Source organism: Ailuropoda melanoleuca, chromosome 6 (genome assembly GCF_002007445.2).
Source record: "Ailuropoda melanoleuca isolate Jingjing chromosome 6, ASM200744v2, whole genome shotgun sequence".
Classification (NCBI taxonomy): Eukaryota; Metazoa; Chordata; class Mammalia; order Carnivora; family Ursidae; genus Ailuropoda; species Ailuropoda melanoleuca.
The window spans coordinates 46,301,817-46,315,930 of NC_048223.1; positions in this window are offsets into that span (position 1 = coordinate 46,301,817).

Sequence of the window (14,114 nt, forward strand, 5' to 3'; positions counted from 1 at the left end):
AGTGTAATATTTAAAATAATGTTATTTAAAAAGGTGAAATTTTATCCTAGCCAAATACTTTTAAACTTATGGTCTATAGATCCCTTTGTCAACAGATATCTTCACAGCAAAGGACAATAACAGATTACTAAATTGAGGGGTAAATCCCAGACAGCTAATTTTAATCTACTAGGGCAATACCATTTTGTTCTGAAAAGTTTGGATTTCATAGAATATGCATTGTCAGGAATGGGTGAGTACGGAAAGATTAATCCAGAAGTAGCATTTTGTAGAGGAAATATCTTTATCCTAGAAATACAATATATCAGTAGCTATGAGGTGCAAGCCACCTTCCTAGGTGGTAGGAAGAGATTAAATAAAGAAAAAAAGTGCTGGAGTTGATAAACTTCCAGGTAATTTGGTTTGGAGACTGAAGACAGGAATATGTGAAAAGCTAGATCTCAGTAAGAGATCCTCCCAGGGTACTCTGCAGAATAACTATCCTGACATCACAAAAGAATGGTTCATATTCTCAACATACAAGGAAATGCACAGTTATGTTACACTGAACGAAAACTGTCTTTGGCACCAGTGTGAGAAGAGAGAATGGACAGTTAGTGTTACCAGATATCCAGCGTCTGTCTACACAGCTGCTCTGGCAGCTGTCAGCCTAACTGGAGTCAGTTTGTTTTTTCTGTAGGCTACTTTCAGACTTTGATGAAAGATAGCTTTACAATGGCATTTCAGCACTCTGCATTACAGGACAGTCTCCTTCTTTAATAAAGCAATTGTTCTATTCATATTCATATTTAAGCAACTTAGGTATTCACGTAAATGAAATAATTTTATTTAAATTGTCATCTAGAAAGTAATCTGTTTTCATGAATATTATTAACAGTTGTCCTTGCCTGTCCTCTCCACTGCAAAATGATATCTGTAAGAGAGAGAGAAAGAACTGGAAATTCAGAGACACCGGGTTTAGCTTGCTCCTAGAGATGGGGTTGCAGCTGCAAATTTTAAATGCCAGATAAGAATACCACAGAGAATGAAGTCAACACACACAAGAGAAAAGATCTAAAACGAAGTATGAGGTTGACGCGTCAAATGACAGAGAGCAATACTTCTTTCTTTTCTGTTGGGGTTGGGGGAAGCTTCCCGCGTTAGTCTCTGGGGGAGCAGAATCTGGATGGAAAGCAGTGCACCAAGGAGAGTTGAGAAGAGTGTCCCAGGCGCTGAGCCTGCTGTAGGCCACGGTGTTGTTCACGGCATCTTGACCACTTTGAACCAGTGTGATTCCTAGGTTCCCAGCCTACTGCCCACTCCTGGCTGATCACAAATTTCTACTTGGCTCGAAAAATATCTTATTATGAGGTTCTGCATTCTTTCCAAATTGGGTAAAAATGAAATACAAGTTTCCAAATACTGGGCCCATCCAAAGAAAGGGCTTGCTCTAAAAGCTGGTTATTTTCACTGATTGTCTGTTTCACTGTGGCTTTAGAAAGTAACTTTGTGTGCCAGCCTCAATGCACAGCTCTGGGTTTGCTGTCTCACCTCCTGGGATAGAGTTAGACTGTCTACCCTCTCTCAGGTGGGCAGAGTATCCACATTCTAATATTTCTGCCCCACAGACTTTTGCCAGTGACAGTGATCAAAATGAAAGATTTCTCCTCAAATCTTTGTGTGTGCATTTGTTGATATTATTATTTTGAATGACAAGGGCCAGGCTGGTAAAACAGCCATCAAACCAATGTGGTGCTTTCTCTTTTAAATGCAGGAGGCTTTTGGAACAAACAGTAGTATGTCCACAAATGAGATCAGGCGTTCTCTTATTTTTCTCCAACACGGTCAATTATTGCCTATAATGTAATTAATTCTCTCTAGCAGTTGTATCTGTTTGTGGGATTAACAAAGAACTTGACTTCAAGCAAATGAAAGCAATGTAAGCTCTTCTTCAGCATGGTGCCTCCCTGAAAGAATGACATTGCAGTGCAGGACTTATCATGTCCTTCAGAGTCTGTGCCCGCAGTGATTCACAGTGAACGTTAATGACACCAACTTCAAGCCAAAACTTAAGGTTACTTCTGTAGACTGGCGAATTCACTAAGTCCTTCACTGTCATTATTTTACTATGTTTAAATTTCCACAGCTCATCCTTCCTCTGTGAGATAAAAAGGCTTTTACATAATAGCTATTAATTATTGTTTTTCTTTGAGCATCCCTCATTTGAAGACTGTTTATCTCTTGGTATCAAGCCTGCCTCATTTGTTTATAAGTATAAATAAAAGATAAAGGCCTTCACTCAGTCCCTTCTTTATTTTCATGATGTTTTCAGTCTATTATTTTGTCCCTCTTTTTCAGGTCTCTTGTTTGATTTGACTGTACGGAGGCCGTGTTTACAACCCATTTTATTTAGCTGTTTTCTTGTGCACTCTGTTTTCTATGAAGAGCACTTTATGAGTGTGGCATTAGTCACCTTGGCCTAATAAATGTTTTATTGAACAGAGTTCCAGCATTCATAATCCTACTTAGAAAATAGCACTTCAGAGATTAGGCATTAAAGGAGAGTTTCACCTCTATAGTCTTTTGTTTTATATTTTGTTTTGTTTTTCTACTTCTTCAATTGTAAATTCAGGTAAAGAATTTTTTTTCTTTGAGAGATGGTAGAATTTTTTAAGTTGAATCCAAGAGATTTAACTATGAGATACACACAAATGTGAGGGGGAGAGAGAGAGAGAGGGAGGGCGAGGGAGAGAGAGGTATCTGAAAGCCATACTGAGGGTGCATGTTTTCTGAACAACAGTTATCATTGAGCCCCACCATCTTGCTGAGCGCTCTGGGTGTGGACTGGCCAGATGTATGTATTCCTGTTCCAGTCCCGCCGCTCAAATCTATGCCGTCTCCACCGAGTCAAATTTCTCTGACTAGGTTTTCTCATTCATAAATGGGGCTGTCGCTCCCATAGTATTCTTGTGAGGAAGACTTGGTGTAATCCATGAGATGACTTAGCACAGTGGTTGAAATGGTGAACTCATCCTGTTAGTGATTGTCAATACTGAATACTACTGTTTTTCATGAATATGTTGCAAGGAACGGACGCTGGTGCCCTTACGCCCACAGGACTGTCTGCTTCCCTTTTGTGCTGGATGTGAAGGAAGTATCAGGACAACTACACATGATGACCGAGAATCGTAACGCACTTTTGATCCATTCCAGGTTTGGAATTAGGTCGGATCTCCTGCAGGAGCTGAACTGAAATGATTTCATCACCCACAGTGGCTGGGCATCCTCGTCAGTGTGTGGGTGAGGATTGTGTCGGGAGTGGGACTCGGCAGGAGCCGGTGCACACACAGTTAGCAGTGGCCACGGGGCTGTGTGCAGTGTGTTCTTAGACTTGGTCCCACACAGGGTCTTTCTCTTCCTGTTTTGTCCCCATTCCAGGCCATTCTGATAAAAAAAGGGGAAATATGTGTACATCAGCTGAGTCATTACAGATATTCTTACAAGTTCCTCCCGGAGAGGAAACAAAAACAGAGGGAAAGAAGTCAAAATACAAACTCACTTTATGTCTCTCCCATTTTAAGTGTGAAGTTCTCCATTCTCAGGTAATGTTTTAGCACCTATAAGAGAATCTAAACAATTAAATGTGGCCTGCAGGTACTTTGAACTGTTCATCCTCATCTGTGACCCAGATTCTGGATTTCCTTTTACAGATACTGAAAGTGAGTGTCAGTGACGGTCCTCCATCATGTGGCTAGAACCAAGGTTGAAAGGGGGAATTGCAGATCTTGGTTTTGGGGAATTTTCTACTGATACTTGGATAACTTTTTCTTTCCTACTGGTACTTACCATGACCCTGTTTTTAGCTAGATAACAAAATAGTTCATACCAGGGTACAGTCTGTAAATTCACGTTTTATTCATGTTCTGTTTCCCAACTTAAGGGATACTTAATGGTGGCACATTAGGCTCCATGAGGGACATACTTATGGATAAAATGACGTAACTTAACTAATAACTCTCATTACTCCTACTGGCGGCTCTACATTTCCAGATAAGAGTTCTGTAGTTTTATTCCAACCACAGAAAGGTAGAATTGTATCGCCCGTGTCACTTATTAGAGCTGTGCATTGCATGTTTTACAATGTCTGGAGCCTTTTGCATATTTTTCCCAATTTCTTAATTGTTTTTGATATAAAGATAGATTCAATACCAAATACTCTGTTTTTTGCCAAGACAGAAGTCTTGCAAGTGTTCTTGTCGACTGTAAGGTTTTCATTATGAATTGAAAATTTCTGTGTATTACAGATGGTCTCTTCTCATAAGTATTGTCAGAAAACAAACACTAACTGTGGCAGCTACCTGTAAAAGTCTTCCTGCATAATAGGAGCCCCTAAGTTTAGTTGCTTAAACAATATACACATATTTTTAACTTTATGAATATTTGATACCTTTGTAAAATTTAAAGCTGAAGTTAAAATATAAAGTTGTTAGCTGTAATTCTGATGTTTTTTCCTACCAGTCTTCCAAATGAAGTTTTCATGAGGCTGTGGTCTTCCCCACCCCACCCCTCCATCCCCAGAAGTGGTTTTGAGAGAATGTATATTCTCGTGCAGTTGTAATTCTATGTGCATGCCAATGATAAGACCTGGGAAAACTATAGTATAAGGTCACAACCAGGATATGGACATCATACAGTGGAATACTTGTGTTCAGGTTTCCCTAGCTTTGCGTGTGCTTGCATGTGTGTTTAGCTCTGTACCGTTCTGTCGCATGTGTCCATCCTCACAGTTGAGATACTAAACATTCCCATTGCTGCAAACATTTGTTGTGTTCTCATGAAAACACTGTCACATTCCTCCTCAGACACTCCCATCTCTGACTCCTAGCAACCAGTAACCTACTCTTCATAGATTTTGTCATTACGAATCTTTTATAAATGGAATCAAAGAGGAGATTAGCTTTGAGATGAGCTTTGAGATTAGCTTTGAGATGAGCTTTTCTCACTTTGTATAATTTGAATTTGCTTTGAGATGTCTCTAGTTTACTGTGGTGTTTTGTTAAGTTTAGGTCAACCCAAAGCTCTGTGGAAAGCCCCAGGTATAACTTTGAACACATGAGATCCCTACAGAGACAGACACTTGGGCATCTTTTTCCTTCTGTCCCCTAGATCTCTAGCTTCTCATCATTGAGGCAAAGATAATTCCATGACTCCATCTCTAGAAGAGCAGGGTGTTGGGATTCAAAGTTTAATAATGGAAGAAAGCTTGTTTTCTTTGATATTTCAACTTACTGTGTAAAATGTGCTTGCCTCGATTCTTACTTCCCTTTCAGTTCTTAGGAAGGAGAATATTGGTGCCAATCTTTCATTGTTATACCAGACATTTGAGACCTATTCTCAGTGTAGGTGAAGCCAGATTATACTCCCACTCAGCTGTCCACTAAAGGAGCTTTACCTCCTTTCTTCTAAGAAGAAAATATTCCAGTAATCCAGAATTAATAAAACACATCATGTTTAGAAACAACAAACTAAGTAAGCCAAGATAGTTATTAGTCAGTGGATCTATGATGGATCTAGCAGTGAGAGGAGGCCATTGAGCCACCAAATGTAGTTGTATAGAAAGCTATTGACAGTTTGGTTTCCTGTGCCCTAACGGAGGCCTACTGAAGCATAGTTCCTGGGGGAAGGCCCTGTGAGACTATATTGCTGTGCGGCTTCCCAGATGGTATAGATAGGTTTGGAAAACACGACTCAGGATCCAAACAGATTACAAGTTCAGAAACAGTATATTTGTAGAATATTAAAAATCCAGGAAAGAAGGATCAAAATTATAAGCAGAAAGCTGAAACGTATGGTAAAACTACTGTGGTACCTTCCAAGTTGCTGATTTTTTATAATGCTTTTAAAAGTGTCTGATAGAGTGTTATCATTGGGCTCCCTGAAATGAATACAACTTGATCTTGATCTAGAAATCTTTATTTTCAAGGATCAAATTGCTCATGGAAGTAAATGAATCTTCATTTGTTACTGAAATAAATGAGTCTTATTATGAGGTGGAAATGATTTCTTGGCTTCCTAGTACATTAAGCGTTATTGACTGGAGGGTTACTGAAAAGACTTGGGAATCAAATGATCATATTGCTGAAATAACTGGCTTTCCTCCCTCTAGAAATTGCCAAGAAGCAATGAAATCTGCTGACAATGGCTGTACAGTGGTCCCATACTTTCCAGAGTTTGTGAATACAGCAGAAGGTTGTATGTCTTGAACACAATGTAATAAATTTATTAGAATTTATATATACATCTATATTCTACTCCATGCCATTAATACATACAGAAAATCATTCAGAATAGAAATTGTAGGAATAGAACAGCAAAGCAAGGCAACAGTGCACATACCTATGGGGAAGTGTTCTTGCAAAGTATTTTCATTTCCAGTGCAATTTCTGTTATACACAAGAGCTCATAGAGTTACTGTTTTGTTTTATTTTATTTATTTATTTATTTTAAAAGATTTTATTTATTTGAGAGAGAGTGCATGAATACAAGCAGGGGGAGCGGCAGGCAGAGGGACAGGGGGATGCCAGCTCCCTGGCTGAGCAGGGATCCCAATGTAGGACTTGATCCCAGACCCTGGGATCATGACCTGAGCTGAAGGCAGATGCTTGACAGTGAGCCATCCAGGTGCCTGAGTTATTGTCTTTAGAAAAAGAAAAATTTTTCATATATACTAATTTCTGAAGGCTCCAAATATTTACTCTTTTACTTAAAGTTTGTACATGTACCCTTCTACTTAGATGTTATGCACATTATAAAATACTTAAAATAGAAAGTTCATATAGGTAGAAGCTAAAAATTTTTTTTCAGAACATCGAGTAATAACCCTTGAGAACATGTCTCAACCATTGGGAATAATTGGAAAGGACAAAACAAGGTAGGGCACTTTTTGAAGAAAGTATTGTCACTTTAGGCAGAATGGGTTGTACTGATTGTCACTGATGAGTGGCCAGTCTAGGGATGACCTAGCTACAGAATGAGGCCATAATTCATACCTTATGATGTAGTATTTCTATCCCTTTATTGCTATAAATAGTCATGTATTATTAATTTACTTTCTATCTAAATTTAACACATAATATGAGTGAGTTCAGCCTGTAACATATAAGCTATTTTCTCACTATCTGTTTTTACCATATCTTCTGAGTTTCCAGTGGAATTCACAAGATACTGGATTACTTACTGTTTATGCTTAACCTTTCATATGAATTTCATCAGTCCCATTTATTCCTGTTGTTTATAATGGCAAAACTCAACATTGCCAAACAATACCACAAATGTACATTATATCCACCCCTGAAATACTCTAGTAAGTAACTTTAATATGTAATTATCAATAAATATAAAACTATCAATTACTATTATAAAACAGCATCTTCATAGGATTCACATCAGTATAAGTCTAAACACTGAAGCTCCTCCAAACCCAAGAGTGAGGGATATGATTATCTTTTGAAACTGTACTACTGGGTATCTGCTTAATAGTGATATTTGTGGGTCATAGCATATATCTGTGTTTAGCTTTGAGCACTGCAGGACACTGCATAGAATTCTGCAATGTGGTGGTATCATTCTGCAGTCACACCAGCAAGTTTTGAGACTACCAATTGCTTTACATCTTGAAAACATTTAGTGTTGTCCATCTTTTTTTATTTATGCTACTCCAGCAGGGTTAAAATGGTATCTCATTGTGGTTTTAATTAGAATTTCATGATGATTGGGGTGCCTGGGTGGCTCAGTCAATTAAGTGTCTACCTTTGGTTCAAGTCATGATCCCAGGGTCCTGGGATCCAATCTCACATCAGGCTCCTGGCTCACCAGGGAGTCTGCTTTTCTTCTCCCTCTACCCCTCCTCCCCTGCTTGTGTGCTCTCTCTCTCTCTCTCAAATAAATAAATAAAATATTTTTTAAAAAAAGAATTCCCTAGTTAATCATGTTGAATATCCTTTCTTATGTTTATCAACCAGTCATTATCTTATTTTGTAATAGTCTATTCAGTTCCGTGCTGAATTTTTGAAATTATTGATTTGTCTTTTTCCTTAACGTTCTCATTAGTGTCTTTTCATGGGCTTGTTGTCCATCTGTGGATCTTGTTTGTTGAAGTGCCTGTCCAAATCTCCTATAACTTTTTTGTTGAGTTTTTTGTAAGTTTATTCTTTTTTTCCAGCTTTATTGAGGTATAATTGACACATGAAATTGCAAGGTATTAAAACTGTACAGTGTGATGATTTGATACATGTAAGCCTTGTGAAAGGGACTGTGAACTTATTCTTGAGTCGAAAGAGTTCTTTATGTATTCTGGATACAAGCCCTTTGTCAGAGACATGCTGAAAATGTTTTTTCCCAGGTTATGGTTTGTATGTTTATTTTATGCAGTTATTGGGCATGTCATGTTCTACAAATGTTGATCAGGTCACAGGGTCATACCTTCCATGCCTTTGTTGATTTTGTTCTGCTTGTTCTATTAGTTACTAAGAGTATATAAATATGCAAATTGGACTGTGGATTTGTTTAATTTTCCCTTTAAGTTTTGTCAGTTTTTCTTCCACAATTTTTAAAGATCTCTTGTGAGTATACACATTTTAAATTTATTTTTTATTGGGGGGTGGAGTGGGGTGGGGTAGACTTCTTTGATACCCATTATGAAATGTCCCTCTATCTTCCACAGTATTCTTTAACTTGAAGGGTATTTTTTTTGTATATTAATGTAACCACCCCCATTTTCTTATGCTTAGTGTTTCTGTGGTATATTTTTTTCACCCATTTGCTTTGATCCTGTGTTTTTAATTAAAACATATTTCTTGTAAATAGTATATAGACCTTGCTTTTTATGGATATTTGCTTTTTAAAAAAGTAAATCCAGCATGCTGTTTTGTGTCTTTTCATTAGACTGTGGAGTCCATTTATAGTCAATGTAATTAATGATATAATTAATTTAAATCTCTTCTGGGCTTTTGCTTTTAATTTATACCATGTGCTTTTTGTTCTTCTATTCCTTATTTTCTGCTTATTTTGTGATAAATTGCATAATACGTATGATTACATTTCTTTCTCCCCCACCATATATACACACATGCACACACACCTGTGTATATGTACACACACACCGCACCTGTGGTTATGTACACGAACACCACACCACCTGTGTGTGTGTACACACACACACACACACACACACACACACACACACTTGTAACCATACTTCAGCATATTCCTGTTTAGTCACTGCTGGAGAAATGACAGCGTACATCTTGAAGCTGTCCCGTTCTGTCATTGAGTATACTATTACATGAGCCATGTAAGTACATGTACCTATGTGTTTACTCCCTTCCCACTCATCCTCTGTTTTCTTGTTGTCTTATAAACATAAGACATGTTGGCATACCTACCACAAGACATTGGTATACTTTTGCATGGAGCATGAGTATTCTTGTTTATATTTACCCAGATTGATACCTTTACTAATGTTCTCCATTCTTCCTGCATATCTGGAACGCCATCAGGCATCATCCTCTTCAACCCAAAGAATTTCTGTTAGTATCTCCTGAAGTGTGAGTGTGTGTGAGAATATCTTTACTTTGCCTTCCCATTGTTAAAGACAATTTCACTGAATATAGGATTCTTGGTTGACAAGGTTTTTTTCTTCATTTTTACATGATATTTTTCATTTTCAGTGTTTCCATTTGTTTTGTTTTATAGTTTTCCTGTCTTTGCTGAAATTTAGTATTTTTGGATAAGTTGTCTACCTTTTTCACTATATCTTCTTATCAAAACTACTTTATACTTTTTCTTACACTTTCAATATCTGGGTAGTTCCTTGGCCTGATTCTATAGATTTCCATCCTCTTGATGAATTGCTACTTTCTTTTTTTGCCCTGTCTCTTCATCTTCACTTGCAGTCCACACCTTCTGCATGAAAGCCACACCCTTTCCTCTTCCAGGTGGCTAGGAGCAAGGTCTGAGCCAGTGAACTAGAAGGCAGTTGAGCAGGTTCTGAGCTTTGTTGCAGCTTTAGTTTGGTGGGGTTCTCTACTACCTTCAGACATTTGCAGATAGGACCAGTCCTTTCCCCTGGATAGGATCGAAAAATTCAGCATTGGTAAAACACTGGAGGTCTATCTGTTCTTACTGCTGAGATGCCCACTTCCAGAACTATGGGGGATGACTTTCTGTTTTCTAGCCCAGATAACAGATGTTTTTGGTCACAGGGAGGTTACTTTTGCCCTTCTGTCCCTTGTCTCTTTGTTTTTAACCTAAGGGGATCTCTTTTGTTCCTCCCTTGGTATTTAAAGGCTTTGGTCCTACGCTGTTTTAGGGTGTAGGTCTTAAAGGATTCTCTAGCCCTGTTGTCCAAAGTTGGCAGTGCCTGTCTGGAATTACTCTGAGCTTTTCTGCTGTGGTCCTGCCTGTTGGGGGGACATGCCCCTGGTCAAAGAGCTGTTACTTTCTTCTGGGCCCCAGCAACACCCGGTGTTGGCCACACTGCCCTCCTATGCTGCAGTGGGGGAGGATCCATCTGGAAGAAGTGGCCGTGGGCTCAGACTCAGGTTCCTCAGTCTGTAGTAGTAGGTCACATGTGGCAGTTCCAATTCCACAGCAGTTTGGGTGATTTTGCCTCTCCTTGTCTCATGGCAGACTTATCTTCCTCACGGGTCTACTGGAAATGAGAACAGGAGCCTCTTGGCTCGTAGGAAAGGCTTGCTCCTTTCTGGAGTTTAGTTTACTTAGATTCCCTTGTGTCTGTAGATCTCTGATTAGGTTTAAAAGCTATGACTTTGTAGCTTATCCAGCTTTTAAAAATTATTATCAAGGTGAGTACAATGATCTCTTCTGGTTTCCTATGTCTGAAGTTCAGCTTGTTCTAGCAAATTCAGCATCAGGGCCAGTGGGGTGAATAAATGCATGTGTGCATGAATGAATGATCCAGTATCACCCTCCACTTAATGCTGTCCCTTACACCTTACATTTATATAATAATTTTCAGTTTTAAAAGCACTTTTATACATTTTAATATATGTAAGTAAGTGATGATAGAGCTAATGCATATTGAATCTCAGCTGTGTTAGATGATGTTCAAAGCACTTTACACAAATTCTCTCATTGGACCCTCAGAATCCATGACTCTTCTTCCTTCTCATTACAGAGCAGGGAGATGAAGAACATGGATGTTAAATAGAAGTCGCAGTGCTAGCATTTGAGCGAAGGATTCTCTGATTAAAAATACCAGGTCATTAAGTACTAGAATACTGTGCTTCTCTTCTTATTTGTACATCCTTCCGCTCAGGGGAACATTGTGTGTGTGTGTGTGTGTGTGTGTGTTTCTTTTCACTGGAGAGTAGCATTCCAGGTCAGTAATTCATAATTCATTTCCTAGCAATAGACCTTTCACTTCTACACACCAAGAAAGACCTCAGAAACAATTACATTAACATCAATGAGAGCAAAGACTGACAACCAGCATATTCTAAAAATTGGAGGGGTCAAACAGAAATAATAATCTGGGACTTTTTAAACTGTAATTACATTTTAATGTTATAACTCCTCTTTTCTCCACAAAACGTAGCAAAAGAAACTGGGATCATGAAGAGTGAACTTCTGTAGATTTCAGCTTTAATATTTAAAATGTCATAACATAGAATAGATCGAAAGGATTTATTGGGGATTATCTTTTTCCATTCTCTGTATCATTCCAGTGAGTCAGAAAAGTGGGGTGTGTAGCAGCAGATTTAACACACTTTTAGCAGAAATAGTTGGTTATGGTGGATGGACTTCATCACCTCTGGAGCGAATAAAGCCTTTTTTGGGGAGGGGTGCGATTTAGGGGGCGAGGAAACCCTGAAAGGGAAATACATAATGTTTTTCCTCATTTATAATGGGAACGTGCACGATTTTTGTCTCACACTGCCCACGCCCTAACCTGTCATGATGTTTTATTTTTATTATAGTGTTTCTCTCGACCACATTTGTCACTTGTTACTGTGTAAATCTCTCCCACCCAGAAAATGTGCATCTAAAGAAATGAGCTGGTCTCCCCTGCCCAGCCTTGTTGTCCAGCACAGTGTCTCACATGTCCTGGGTACTCGCTGATGATGGCTGAAGGGATGGATTCTGAGTGCAGACGCCATGTGGCGGCACTTTGCACACAACTAATGTGAAGTAAATAGTAGCCGCTTTTCTTTTTCTTATAATACCAAAAGATTAACTTTGGCATGTAAAGTATCATTATCATGTTATAGAATGGAGGGCTTTCTAGATTGAAAATTTTAACACAACATGCCAAAAGAAGTCCATGGTCAAAGGGATGGGCCATTGATCTGGTTTCACTTCGGTGGTTTCAAGTAATTAATTTGTGAGCAAAAAAGTAAAAACCCAATTGTAAATTTCGAACTACTAGAGTCTTACTTTACTAGCTATCTCTTATCACAGAAACTAGGACTGAATTGTTTCCTGAGTGAGAGATTGCAGGTATGCGTGTGTAGTTTGTGCACACGTGATTGTACGTGCGATGAGGAGGGGTCAGGAGGCAGTGTGAGCAAAGTTATCCCGAATCCCAGTGCCCTTGTCTGCAGCTGTTTTCCAGACAGTGAGATAGAACCTTTTTAAATCATTACGAGCATCTTTCATTGTCACTTTCGTGCCCCCTCCCTGCTACTCCTAACACCACCCCATCAGCACCCTCCAATTCAATAATTCATCTGATTTGAATCATTTCACTATCATCTTAGTAATTCGACACAAACAAGACACCAGTACCAAGTGCTCAGGACATCTAGAAAATGACCATGTGCCATGCATAAGGCACTCGTATGTTTTAGATGTTTCATCTGGAGGTTAAAACTGACAGTGAGTATTTCTGCTAATTGATAGGCCAGAGATCTGCAGATCTCAGTGTCCTTAATAAGGTCCTGCCAGCAGGTCGTGGTAGGACCGTTAGCAGCGATGGGCCCCACACTAGTGAGCTCTGACAGTACCCGTCAGGCTGTGCCAGCATTTCCATTCAGAATCCAGTGTCTCCTGTCTAGTGTGCAGTGCTGGACAGAATGCAGGAGGAAGGTGTCATTGTTGTATTTGATACCACTGTGGGTTTTCTCTGCCCACACTGAAATAGCTCCAGGGGTGGAGACAGGCCACACAATACCAAAAGCAATTAAGATAGCAGACAATTATTTTGTTTTCCTATGTTTTTTTCAGCTGGATCAAGTTACATAGAATAAGCATGCTAAAAATATCTGCAAGTCTGCCTTGCTTTTGACACTTGGGCAGACTATGTGAAAGCTTTTCTCAGAAGAATTTGATTTTGTTGATTTTTGCTTTCTTAAGAATGGAGTTATCTGTTATCTGAAGAGTTGGATTATTTATAACTAGGAGCAGTTACAGGTTTTAGAGATATCACCCACTCACTGAAGATCTTCCTTGGCTGGTAGCTTGTGAGTTTTTGAAGTACGGTTTGCTTTTTATATAAAATACTCTATTCAAATAAAGTGGTGGCTCAGTTTCTCAATCTTGCAGTTATTAATACGAAAACCTACAAATTTAGACATTTTGCCCAGATTAATTTGTTTGCCTGAAGTCGTGGAAATTTTGGAGGAAAATCCTTATTCCGGATGAGTATACTATTGCTGAATGCCATGGCTCACATTTTCTTGCACCTTGGTGGTTTTCATTCCTGTAAAATGGAAACATTTTATTTAAGGTGTCATTTTTCAATTCATATTGATACCGAATACACGAATAAAGAATTATATGTACGTTCTTCCTGTTCCATAAGGGAGGCATTTAAATATGTAAAGCTGGAGTTTATTGTTTTTAAAGTTAAAGATTGTGAATTCTTCATGGTTACCATGACATTTCTTATTCTGATATTGCTTGTTCTAACTTTAGTTCTCTTCGTTTAAATGGAAGTCCTTCTTGTTTGTTTGTTTTTCTTTTTTTTTCTTTTTTTTTAATTTTATTATATTATGTTAATCACCATACAGTACATCCCCAGATTCCGATGTAAAGTTTGATGCTTCAAGTTGCGTATAACACCCAGTGCACCATGCAATACGTGCCCTCCTTACTACCCATCACCAGTCTATCCC